The sequence below is a fragment of the Mirounga angustirostris genome, unplaced genomic scaffold, assembly GCF_029215605.1.
Source record: "Mirounga angustirostris isolate CCGP_5_RB_7025 unplaced genomic scaffold, mMirAng1.0.hap1 SCAF_8, whole genome shotgun sequence".
Classification (NCBI taxonomy): domain Eukaryota; kingdom Metazoa; phylum Chordata; class Mammalia; order Carnivora; family Phocidae; genus Mirounga; species Mirounga angustirostris.
Window position 1 is genome coordinate 56,395,412 of NW_026991716.1, and position 13,976 is coordinate 56,409,387.

At 32.7% G+C, this 13,976-nt stretch overlaps 1 protein-coding gene across 1 annotated transcript in view; it reads right to left on the reverse strand.

Moving 5' to 3' along the window:
- Positions 1 to 13,976, reverse strand: part of EYS (eyes shut homolog) — a 164,857-nt gene that overhangs the window by 131,746 nt on the left and 19,135 nt on the right.

Here is a 13,976-nt window from a genome sequence, read left to right on the forward strand (position 1 = left end):
AAATGTCATTTATCACTTCAATGCTTAAGATAAGTCACATTTTTGTTAATAGAACTGCTCAGAAATGACGTTTCTATTGTTTAATTCAGGATTTACATTATCTAATTCAGCACAGGCAAAGCATGAAACATTTGGAATTTAGGGTATACCTAGTATAAGCAATATTTTGTGCTTGTCCACAAAGCATAGATGCACTTATTTTATTTGATTCTTGAAAAATGAAACAAAGAATATTATTTTTTTATTACCCACTAGGAATAATGTAATTTGCCAGGCACTGGAGAGATATTGCCGTTCCAAGTTAAAAACCATTATCAGGGCTATTTTAAGCCAAAATAGCATCTAAAAAGGTACACTTACTCATATTCGTTTAAATATTATTCAAATTGGAATAATAGAGATAATTTGTTAAGTCGTATCTCTGTAATGAGTAAAACGTACTTGCAAAATGATCTGACCAAAAAAATAAATAAAGGGAATGCAGAATTTTAATAGGGTTAATGTTTGAGAGAATTTACTCTTAAATTTGTCCTCATATTTTCTTTGATTTAAGAAAATCAGAGAGAAAAACTTCTGCTATGATAGAATTATGTACATAGTTGTCAAGAGCTGATGAGATGACTCCTGCTATGTGAACTTTACCTAAATTAATTGAACAAGACACACCTATTGGTTTGAAAAGCCATCTGTACTAGTATATCACAGGGAGAGAGAGAAGATGTGCTGAATGTATATGTCACAGAAACTGGGGATATTTAATTAATATTCTCACTTATTAGAAAATATCAAACAGTTGATATTCATAGTGATGTTTTAAATGCCAGTGATATTAATTTGAAATAATTGTTCTCATTCTGAACATTATTTTGCATAGGTAAGCCGGTTGAATTCAGAGACTTTAATAATTTAAATGTGAAATAAAATGACTAAAGAATCAACCATAGTAGTTTTCAGCATCAATATTAAGGATGTACAAATAAGATAATAAGGTTGTATATAATATTGAAGATAAGGAGACATTTAATCTTCCAATTTAATGAAAAGGAAGAATAAAATGAATATTCTTGTGTAGTTTTTTTTCCAAAGGGAATACAGCAAGAAATGCCTGATACAAGATAGGTGCTTAATAAACATTTGTTAAATAAATCAGTGAACAAAAGATGTTCATGTTATACTCTTGCAAAGATCTTAAATATCTGTATACATAGAGCTTAGTAAAAAGCAAACAAAAAGACTTAGCAAACATTCAAAGAGACTGAAATAGTTGAAAGTATCTTTACAGGGGTGCCTGGGTGGTGCAGTTGGTTGAGCTTCTGACTCTTGGTTTTGGCTCAGGTCATGATCTCAGCATCAGGAGATTGAGCTACTGTTGGTCTTTGTGCTCCGCACTCAGTGTGGAGTCTGCTTAAGACTCTCTGCGCCTCCCTACCCTCTCAAATAAATAAATAAATCTTTTTTCTTTAATATTTTATTTATTTATTTGAGAGAGAGAGAGAGGGAGCACAAGCAGGAGAGCGGCAGACAGAAGGAAAGGGAGAAGCAGATTCCCTGCTGAGCAGGGAGCCCCATGGCAGGCTCCATCCCAGGACCCTGAGATCACGACCTGAGCTGAAGGCAGATGCTTAACTGACTGAGTCACCCAGGCTCCCCTAAATAAATAAATCTTAAAAAAAGAAAGGGTGCCTGAGTGGCTCAGCTGGTTAAGCGTCTGACTTCAGCTCAGGTCATGATCTTGGGGTCCTGGGATAGAGCCCCATGTCAGGCTCTCTGCTCAGCGGGAAGTCTGCTTCTCTCTTCCATTCTCCCTTTGTGCTCTCCCCATCCTCTCTCTCTCTCTCTCTCAAATAAACAAAATCTTAAAAAAAAAGAAAAGAAAATATCTACAGTTATGGGGTAACAACAATAACAACAGTATAATAACTTCTCTTTCCTGAGGGGTGGTCATTATATTATGGTTAATTCTTAGTTAGTGACAGTTCAAATTTGTGTGTATATATATATACATATATATATATGTATGTTCACATGCCCTCTCCCCCCCACACACACATATATTTCTCCCATTTATATATTCCTTCAGAGTAAAAAAGGAATGGGAAAAGAAAGAAGAAAACATCCAGAGACTGGAAAAGAGAAAAGAAAAAGGAGTGAGTTATGGAGCCTACTAAACTTCATTCCCATCAAATGTTATCTCCCTAGAGATAATCACATCTTTTTATATTTACATTTAACTCAGTAAATCCAAAAAGTAAAGAAATAAAAAGACAAAGTCTTTTGTCTCCTGTAGACAAAATATAAATTTATACATGCCTAACACAAATATTTACATTTTTAAAAAATGCAGAATAAAATGTGACTTATATCATCATACCTACAGATATTAAAGTGTTCCAGGTCTTCCATCTTGATTATTATATTTTTCTCTGTTTGGGTTCTATATGGTAAAGAAAGTAAAAAACAAAAACTCTCCACAATTGTGGCACTGTTTAACCTGTCTCATTAGACCTGAAAATTTGTGCATTATCACTAGGCCAGTTGGAAATAATTACATTATCAATAATAGGGAAAAAGAGATTAAATAAATATTTGTTTTGTTTATTCAGATTTACACTGACCCAGAACCAGAAGCTGGTTCCAGTGTAACCCAGATATTCCACTAGCTACTTCCTCAATTAAATACACGAAGGTTTGTTCTGGTGTTATTTAGTGGTATTTTGGCCTGAGTAGATAAATGGATTACTACAAATGACACAACAGCTAATTTATAACTGTATAATAAATTAATTTGTAGTATGTATCAATTAACTGTACATACACACACAAACTTTCACAACCTTAGCTATCTTATTAAAGTGACAAACTATTCCATTAACATGATGCATTCCTTCTAAAGATTTGGATTATATGGAATTCTTAGCAAACTCTCATTTCCACTTTAAATAAAAACATTTACTAAACCGTCAATAATACTATTTTCACATATGAAGGTCAAATTCTGTTTCTATATCAAATATTAGGAGATAAGTTACCAAAAAATGTATTTTCAGTTTTTAACATATTTTCCAAGTTTAGTTTCTCCAAATATTAGTAAAATATTATGATTTTCTACAGAAAGTGTATTATGTAATTCATCAGATTAATTGAATGAAATCAGCTATAGGACTCTACAGATCTACTTCTTTCTGTTATGAGTCAGCCAAAGATGGCCCCTGTGTATTGGCCCCTAAGTTGTTTACTACTTTACAGAAAGCTGGGTCCATTAAACTCAACAGCCCATCAGTGACAAACTTGGATTTTTACACATCCAATTGTTTTATATATAGCCCAATAAGCATTATTTTTAGCAAATTAGAGCCTACCTGCATTACATATATAGCAAAACTGCAACTGACATTTACTAGCTATAGATAAAACATACCCTGGAACTACAAAAGACCCCAAGCAGCTGCCCTTCAAAAGTCTCTGACCTGGCAACTCCCAGCTGTACTGCTGAGCAACATCACCTCCATACGTGAGACCTCTCCTCACTTCCCCTCTTCCCTTGGAGTTCTTTTGCCCTCTTTGCCTTCTGGGTGATGGTTCTGAGCTCCTGTTTTTGAAAGTCTCCTGATGTGAGCATCTTACTTGTAATACCAGTCCAAACCCAAATAAAGCCCTCTGTGGGCTACTGTCACCTATATGGCTATTTCCTTCATCAGCCCTGAAATCTTTGAACTCACTAGACCCTCTCAAATTTCAACTGTATTCAATAAATTTTAAATGTGATTTTTCAATCTTGTACCACAATAAACTACCACTGTACATTTATTATGATGGCTAAAAGAAAAAAAAAAGAAATCTTACAACACCAGTGTTAGTGAAATGCCAAGTAACAAGTACTCATACATTATTGATGAAAAGTAGGACTATGGTACAGCACTCTGGTAAACAGTTTGGCAGTTTCTTATAAAATTAAAAAGTACTTACCATATGACTTAGCAATGTTATTCTTGGGTATTTGCCATATAAAATGAAATCTTACTACCCTAGAGAATGAAACATAAATCCTATACATGAATGCTAATAGCAGTTTTATCCATAATCATAAAAAATGGAAATAACTCAAATGTCTTTAAATGAGTGACTATGTAAGCAAAGTCTGGTACATGTACATAATTGGATACTACTCAGCAATAAAAAGGAATGAACTATGACAACATGCAATAGTTGAATGAATTTCGAAGATATGCTGGTAAAAATTCAGTCTCAAAAGCTTATGTCATGTATAAATCTTTTATATGACATTCTTGAAAACACAAACTATAATGATAAAGAATAGGTCAGTGGTTGTCTGTTTCTGGGATGGGGGAAATGTGACTATAAAAGGAATAGCATGAAGAAGGCTTTGGGGTGATGGAACTGTCCTGTATCCTAATTGTAATGGCAATTATACAAACCTACACACATGTTAAAATTTATAGAACTTCAAAATGCATAGAAAATCAATTTTACTCTATGCTACTTTAAAAATAAAAACTAAAAATTATTTGGATAAATAGGATGGAAATTAGCATTATTAAAATTATATTTATCTTTTCTCCTTCAATTGTGTATTTGTCTATTAGCACATAGAAACAACTTTTGAAATATCCCATTATTATATCACTGTATTTTGATTTCACACCAAAATTCTTAAGTTTTGCAATAGCTTTTATGTTTATAATTTAATAGAATCTTTCACTGAATTTAAAACTATTTATTATCCCACAATAGATATATTAAATTGTGTTACATGAATTACCTTTTAAAACAGGTTTACTTCTTATGATTATTATGTGTTGTCAGTATGTCAAATTTTTGACATATGCACAATTTCCAATCTCATTATAGTTACAGTTTGTTTTGCTCCAAGTTTCCATTCTATGATTCAATAATTAAGCTGTTTTCTCTTGATTTACAAACATTCAAAACAATACTCCTTTACGAAGACTTTTTTTTTCTCATCTAGATTACTGAAGGAGAGTTTTAACTGGTTTCTCTGCTTCTATCATTGCCCCCAGTCGTATATTTGCTATATGCTATAGTGAAATATGCTGTATTCCACTCTCACCACAGCAGCCAGAATGATCCTCCAATTGTTGACAGTAAGACATAAATAGAGCTTAAAGAATGTATTTTAAAAAACAAAGAAATTAGTGGTAGGATTAAGTATGGATTAATTATTTTCCAAAATGTGTCATGAAATAAAGACCAAAAAAACCCAAAACAAAACAAAAAACAAAGAAAATAGACATAAATAGAAAAAAGGAGAAAGAATTGTGACCAAGAATATAAACTATGTCAATAACGTAAATGGGTTGAGAGAAAACCCATAAAACAAAACATAATATACACCATTGTGTGGAAAAAACTCATTAGAATAGTTGCGGGCGCCTGGGTGGCTCAGTTGGTTAGGCGACTGCCTTCGGCTCAGATCATGATCCTGGAGTCCCGGAATCGAGTCCCGCATCGGGCTCCCTGCTCGGCGGGGAGTCTGCTTCTCCCTCTGACCCTCCTCCCTCTCATGCTCTCTGTCTCTCATTCTCTCTCTCGCAAATAAATAAAAATCTTAAAAGAAAAAAAAAAAGAATAGTCGCAAATAAAAACAGGGAAAAATACATTGGCCAAAGCAAATATTATATAGAATGGAAAATCTTAGATTTTCCCTTTAATATCAGGAACATGGTTAAAATTTCCACCATTACCGCAACTATTTATTACAGTCCTGGAAGTCTTGGTCAATTCAATAAGAACAAATATTAAAAGGAAATAAGAAACATATAGGGGTTTGAGAAGTCCAGGGACCAAATATAGAAAATGATATTACTACAAGAGGCAGTAAGTAGCACACAACAAACTTCACTGAAAGTTGACTGGACAGGGTTGCTTAAGAGCAGAAGCATGACACCATCCAGAGACTTAACAGAAAGTCACCATCAAGAAGAGAAGGAAGGCAAGGAATTCCCAGAGAGGAATGAGAGAATGGGCTTGCTTTTCTAAGTGATTTCACCCAACAGTACCATGGAGTCTCCGGGTTTGAGAGCTCTGAAAGGCAGTAGTGACTTTTTATCACCATATGGCTCCATCATATTAATGGCCAAGAGATGCTGGGTATAGTTTCACCGGTTATGCAGAACAAACAGGATCTAAATGGCTAAATCTCTGCTGGTTCCAGCTATTTTAAAAATAACTGGATATGTAAAAATTTTACTTTGGCAACAACAGGCTTTTGAGATAACAGGTCTCACCCTGTAATAAAGAAATAAACAAACTAGAATCAATACCCAGAGACATCTTTGCCTTATTTATAAAACAAGATACAAGAATTATAAGGGGAATATTATTAATATAACTATTTATAAAAAAATTAAGTTATCTATTGAGAAAATGCATAGAATGAACAGATAAAATACTAAATATGAGTTCCACAAGGTTCCACAAAGATACAAAATTAATGCACAACATTCAGTGTGATTATCTTCTAAAAATAATTACAAAATATAATCAGAAATAAGATATTCACTAGAGTAACAAAAACTGTTACACATGATTCGTTTAAGTACATATAAAAGGACACAGACACACTCACATACATAGAGAGGAACATACACATACAAGGCCTTTATGAGGAAATCTATAAAATAATTAAGAAATATGAAAAATAATGAAATATTTCACTTTATCACATGCCATAAAGTAACATGAAGATGTCTGTTCTCTTCAAATTGCTCTAAATTTACGTAATATGAAATCGCATCTTTAGTGAAATGACAAAATTATTCTAACATATATACAGAAGTATAAAGAGCCATGAATGAGTAAGTTACCATTAGAAAATAATAATAATGTATAGGAATAATTATCCAGCAAATCTAAAACAATACAAAAACTATATTAATAAAAACTGATGGATTTAATTACAAATTATTTTTCATGAAGGCACCATGGGCAAAGTTAATAGATCAAGAGATATATTTACAATATCTACAAGTTAGAAGGAATTAAAAACCACCATGCAAATGTCACTCTTGAAAATAAACAAGTCACAATACTAATACTTTGAGAACCCCAGTGGCTTGTCCACTCTTCTCCCCATTGTATCCAGCCAGAATCTCAGTGACTTCTCTTTTAGATTTACATCAGAGAGGAACTAAGGATAGATCAGGAAAGTTAAACCAATGAATTTTCCTGTGACAATTTACCCATATAAGGGCAGCCAGTGTATGTGTCTAGAAACTTAAACAGGGAGTCTTGGCAAGAGACCTCTTCTCCTGGTGCTTCCTTCCTTATTTAATGAAACACACCCTTCCCTCATAGAGCCAATGGTAGGAAGAGGGAAACTGACATACATCTGACTGTTTTTTTCTTTTCTCTCTCTTTTCCAAATCTCCTCATACTTTCTTGGGCAAGAAGTAGGGAGATTTTCTATTACTTACCCTTTGTATTTCCCCATTGTTATCACCAGTTGGGCTAGCTGACAGATTAAGGGTAATTCTGTACACTAAGGGAGAAGTCTATGTCCTATCCAATATACGGAAATCCATTGTTTATCTGAAATTCAAATTTAATCAAACTTTTTGTATTTTTATTTGCTAAATCTGGCAACCCTAATATTATACTTCAAATTCTAAAAGTCCATGAACTACATTAAGCATTATATTGCAAGCAACAATGTATCACCAATCTTTTGATCTCCCAAGTAAATTGCATAAAAATGGCATTAATATTGTAGGAAGTTTTGACATGGAAAGTCTAAGAAAGCATTTTTGTTTCAGTGAAATCCTTTCAGGTACACATTTTAATTCTTCATAAAATATTAAAAATTTCCAATATGGTAAATGTAAATAGATATAGATTTATTTTTCATTGAACTGTTCAAGGACATAATATCTCTGTGTATCTTGTTACTAGAAAATACTTTAGGTAAGTCTAAAAATAAAAAAAATCAAAGTATGAAAAATGTATACTTTTTCAAATTTTTCAGAGTCACATAAACTTCCTGGGAAATTAGATTTGTTATTTTCCTTTTAAAAGCATTCCTCTTTTTTTCTGTTTTATTTCTTTAAAACATTGGCCTTCTATTTCTCAATTGGGGGGGTACTTTTCCATTAACACTTGTGAATACCAGTAAGCATAAGAAGGAAAAAAAATAGTTGAAATAAGCCTGAGGAATTTAAGCCTCAACAAATCTCTAACTATCCTCAAAGAACTTTCTTCCTCAGCTATACATAGCCATCTCTTCTGCCAAGCATCTGTTGAGGAAATGATGTAAGTAAATTTCCAAAGATTTTAAATCCCTAGCTCTAGACTAAGTTTAGAAATTGCCAGATTGCACTGTGACTTAAAATCATATCAAAGAAAAATGCACAAGCTTCTTCCATGTGGCATTTAAAAATTTACTTATGGATTTTTAAAATTGCATATATTAGAGATTGGATATAACATAACACGTTCTCAGGAAATGGTTGTTTCTAGAAGATTTGTGGTAAAACGATCATCTTTTAAAGGTACATGCTTTAAAGAACTAGTAACAAGCAACAGAAGGGTCTATGCCAATGACTTAAATGCTATCTTCAACAAGTATTAATAAAGAAAACAATTTGCTAATATCATTAATCTTATAAAAACCTTCCTTCTACCACTAACAGCTGTGATTCTGAAAAATTTTAAACATCAAAGCTTTCTGAGTTTCCTCTTCTCTAATAAATGTAAATAGAAGTATAATGGCAATTATTATATAGCATTGTTTTGAGGATTACATGTAAATAATACATAAGATATAGTGGCCACTATACCCAACATTTAGTAAATAATAAATGACAGCTGACATTTTTATTATTATTTAATCCACATGAGTTTAATATATTAGATTGGTTTTAAAAGTGATGAAGCTTGATGTCCTCAATATGATCTGTTCAACCTTCATATGCATTCCAATATTTCTTTGCATTAAAAACAATATTCATTTAAATATCAGATGCCGTGGTTAACATTGTGTTAGCCAGTTTGGAGACACAGAGATAATTTGGAATTGGCAGCAACTGAGCTGATATAGACCGAAGTTATATTTAGCATAATCAAAGAGAGTGAATCATAAAACTCTAGTATTGGAAGTGTCATCCACATGAATGTAAAAGTTATTAAGTGTGCTGTCAAAAAGGGAAATTGTTACCTAGATGCTAATTTCATGTAGAAGGATGGATGTGGATATAGTGTGCAGTATTGTAAGTAAAAGTGGCGACGTAAAAATTATGGTATAGAAAGTTTGCCGGAGCTAAAAATAAAATGAAGATGAATGTAGATGAATGTTAGAAACAGGGTTGTAAATTGAATTGAGAGAAGGGGGAAAATTAGTGGTTTTCAGATCTTAGCTTAGCATATCACAACCAGCACTTCACTTGCTTTGATATCATTGTAATTTATGTTGAAATCTACTGTGATTCAGAAAGAACATTTCATCCAAAATTTTAAAATTCCAGATATGGTCCCATTATCATTGAAGCTAGAGAGCAATTAGAAAGAAATATATTCCTGACCATAAAATAAAATGCTTTGGAAAATAGAATTTGATGAATTCTTTCCCTCTACTTTGAATTACAGGGGTTTGTTTTGTTGTTGTTGTTTGTTTTGTTTTGTATTTTGCTCTTAATGGGAATCATGTGGTTATGAAAATTACTATTCTATTTCTAATAAAATATTTTAGGGTATTTTTAATGCAAACTATAGTGGTAGAGTCATGTCCCTTAAGTATCTTAGAATATGTGCTTTAAACTCTGTATTTCCTAAAAATTTCCTTATCATTTTCGTTCTAAATGAAACATAATCAGGAACAAAATATATGACTTAAATGGGATAGGAGAGGTTTGATTGGATTATTCTGTTTTATTCTGTTAATCTCTTTTATATATAGTTTAAATGTAGAAGATTATATGTATTCACCATATATCTTGTATTAATTCACATTATTCAATTACTAAATAAATAGTACTTTCTTTGTATACAACCTAACATGATATTGCCAATTTTCATGCACTTTGAAGGCAATCATAAGATACACCAGAATAGGGGCACCTGGGTGGCTCTCCCCCTGCTTATGTGCATGCTCTCTCACTCTCTCTTAAATAAATAAAATCTTTTTTTTTTTTTTAAAGATACACTAGGGATGCCTGGGTGGTTCAGTCGTTAGGCACCTGCCTTGGGCTTGGGTCATGATCCCAGGGTCCTGGGATTGAGCTCCGCATTGGGCTCCCTGCTCGGTGGGAGGCCTGCTTCTCCCTTTCCCGCTACCCCTGTTTGTGTTCCCTCTCTTGCTGTGTCTCTCTCTGTTGAATAAAAAAGAAAAAAAAAAGATACACTAGAATATATATTTGCTTTATTATTCTTCTAAAACAAAATCTCAGAGTTGAAAGATCCTTAAAAGGAAGTGGTGTACTAATATGGAAATGGGATGCAATTTTTTTTCTAAGTCAGAATGTAATCAACGTCTAGTAAACATAACTTCCCTGGATGAATCTAGATATGTTTGGAAGATCCAAATTTTCTCTTGAAAGACAGGGTGCTGTTGTGATCACAAAAGGGAGAGATTTTATAAATATTTTATAAATTATGTATTCTATATCTAAGAAGAACAAGTGCTATCATCAAAATTTCAGAAACATATTCTTACAGGAAAATTTGTGAAACATATCTGATATAAAAATGTTTTACTAAAAGCTCTTACATATTTTAATGTTTTTGAATAATATGCCTTAATGTTTTGAAGTCTTCACTGATCATGACTCATTCACAAATTATTTAAAATTCATTAGAGCACTTTAATCATGTGGCACATATATAGAAATATATTATTTGTATAAGAATGTGATTTCAGTTACAGGTAAAATTGACAGAAAGGATGCAGTTCAAATGAGAATGAGTCAAACACTAAGGACTTTATTTTAGTGCCCTTGTGAATAAGCACTCCATTTCATTAACTGATTGACTTAGTCATTTTTCACTCAAAATTTATTACTTCTACTTAATTCCAAGATCAGTGTTTGCAAACACTATTTTTCATAACAGCATCTCTCTCCTAGTCTTTATACTTCCTCACTAATGTGCTTTTATCTGGTATTTCTTCTCCTATGTGCCTAAAAATTAAAATAAATTTCCCTGTATCCAAACTACTAAGGGCCTTAGGCTATGTTCTGATAAGCACTAGCAAGGAAAGCAAATAAAACAATTCCTCCTCATGAGTAGTCTATCTCATCAAGTAAGATAATTGAATTAAGGCAATTTCCTTAGAAATTAAAATATATATCAAATAATAAGCTCAATTAGGCTAAATGCATATATTATATTATATTGTGGGCAAGGGGGGGATTCAGGTCAGAATGTTATTCTCATAAAAATAAATGAAACTAAAGGAAAGGAGGTGAGGGATTATATGGTTAAAATAAATTGATAAATAATAGATAAAAGTTGATGGGCGTCATACTTAATACGTCCTTTCTGTGTGGCAGATAAAAAGTATCTATCGCATGGAGATGGGATGAGGGGAAACTTTAGGAAAAAGTGGTTGAACAACAACAAAAGTTTGAGATTTTGGAAAAGTAGCAGTAGACAATCAGAGAAGTTCCTATTTAAGCACCCAAAGCAGATGGCAGATCAAAGTTGAGGGTACTGCTGAGTGTGAAGACTAGAGATATATTTGTAAAGCCATAAAAAATGTTGGGATTTCCACCACCCATGGTCAGTAACTGTAAAAAGAACAGAGAAAACACATGATCTGAATAATCCAAACATAACTATATGCATCATAGGGTATGATAGAAGTGTGACAACTAAGTTTTGATTAGTTATAAAAAGGCAAAAACTTTTTGCAAGAAGAAACTAACAATAATCTAGTGCATCTCAAACAGTGTAAAATAGTATTTGTATTTTATATGCAAGATCTAAGTCACACTTCAAAATAATCCTCTTTTTTCCCCCTCAACTACTGCATGTGAAAAAACTTAGCTTCAGAAAAGTTAATTGTCTTGGTAAAGATCAATAAACAGCAGATATGGAATCATATCCAAGTCCTTGAGCTCAAAAAACCTATTTTCCTAACAAAACAAACTGTCTCCTCAGGAGAAAAAAAAATTGATTTGGGCTCCAAACATGAAATGTAGATTGATTTGAAAGTGAGAGAATTAGAAGGAAAACTCGTATTTCAAGATGGTGATGAGGTTCTTGACATCTTTGTGGGTGTGTGTTGCTATAGTAAAATGACTGTGATATTCATAGGAGTTGAGATAATCAGAGAATTTGAAGTGAGATTTTAAAATAGTTATGATAGAATTTGCAATGGGGAAAAGAAAGGATTATAAGCCAGGTGTTGGATCCATCAGTTAATGGTGAGGAAACAAGAAGATAATAAATGACAATGTTGAAAGAAGTAACAAATCTGATATGAGGTGACATGAAGCTCAAAGAAGATTTTGAAAGACATGGCTAAAAGAATAGTTTGGTAAGTGCAATTGTTAGCTAAGAGGAAGCAATAATGGCCACACAGCATGTGCGAATGACATGGAAGAATGAGTAAATTTTGCTAAGATAAGCTACAGAAGAAGAAGAAGCCAGAGAATCACTTAGGTTTCACAATATGAAAAAGAAAAAAAGGAAGTGCTCTATGGTAGACTATCACATATGGCTGCAGCAATATTTCCAACTAAATATGGTCTTCCAGAACATTTGCTCTACCCTTTAACCTGAGAGAACTTTTATAAGATCTTCAACAAAAAGAATGTAGAAAGAATTATTTTATGTCACTTCTGAGGCTAGGTCGTAAAAGGTGATACAGCTCATTCTTCTCTCCAGAGGCTGGTTATGGAATTCTGGTACCATGTTGTGAAAGCTAATATCATGCACAGAGGGTATATGTAAGTATTCCATCCCATAGCACCAGCTAACATTTCTGTCAAGAGCCAGTCATCTGCTAGAACTGTGAAGTTCTAGGTGAATATTATAAACAATTTTCAGATGATTCTAGTACCCAGCCTTTGAGCCGCTCCTAACAGCGATTATCAAAGCATGATAAAAGCAAATTGCTGATTTATGAGCAAAAATAATGTTGTCATTAGTTTAAGCCACTAAGTTTAGGGTTAGTCTGTTACACAACAATAAATAACCAGTAAAAGCTCTGTGAGGTAGTTGAAGATGTAAGAGCATAAGAATTAAAAGTGCTGAAAGGGTTTGAAGTGAGCAGTAAAGGAGGAAAAATGAAGAAAGGGATCCTGAGAGTCTACACAAAACAAAACAAAGCAAAACAAAAAAAAAAACAAAAACAAAAAACAGGAAGAGACTTGTTTTTTTGGCTGAAGCTGAGAACATTACCTAAGGTTTACAGAAGGAAATATGCTTGTGATTATAGACTATAAAACCAGTAAGTTAAAGTTGTTGATAAAAGTCAGATTTTTTTTTTTTTCCCCAGACTGAAATGCTGATAAAAGAGAACAAAATGTTGCTGAGAAGTAACCATATCTATCTTGGAAAAAGTAACCACCTCCCAGTCAGGGACTGTCTACCAACAGTCTGATATATATCAAGTACTTAATTATTATTGTATTTCTTTCCTCATAGGGTAGATACCACCATTAAATATCATCTGCATAGGGAAATACTGTACAAACTTCAAAACACCAAGCAAATGTAGTTAGAAGTTCTTGGGTTTTGTTCACAAAAACAAACTACCAATTAGTAAATAATAGTCATATTCAATCTTTCTACCATTGGTCTTCAAATATACACATTGGAGCAATGAGTTTACTTATTAAAGATGTTTCAGAGTTCTAAAACCAACCCTTGAAAACTCAAGATTAGAGGGGGGTTAAATTTATATATATTGTGTCAAAATGCTTTGGGAAGTAAAAGATGTTCATTTGAAAACAATTTTACATTTAATTAATGATATGTAGTCAGACATTGAATTTTCTATA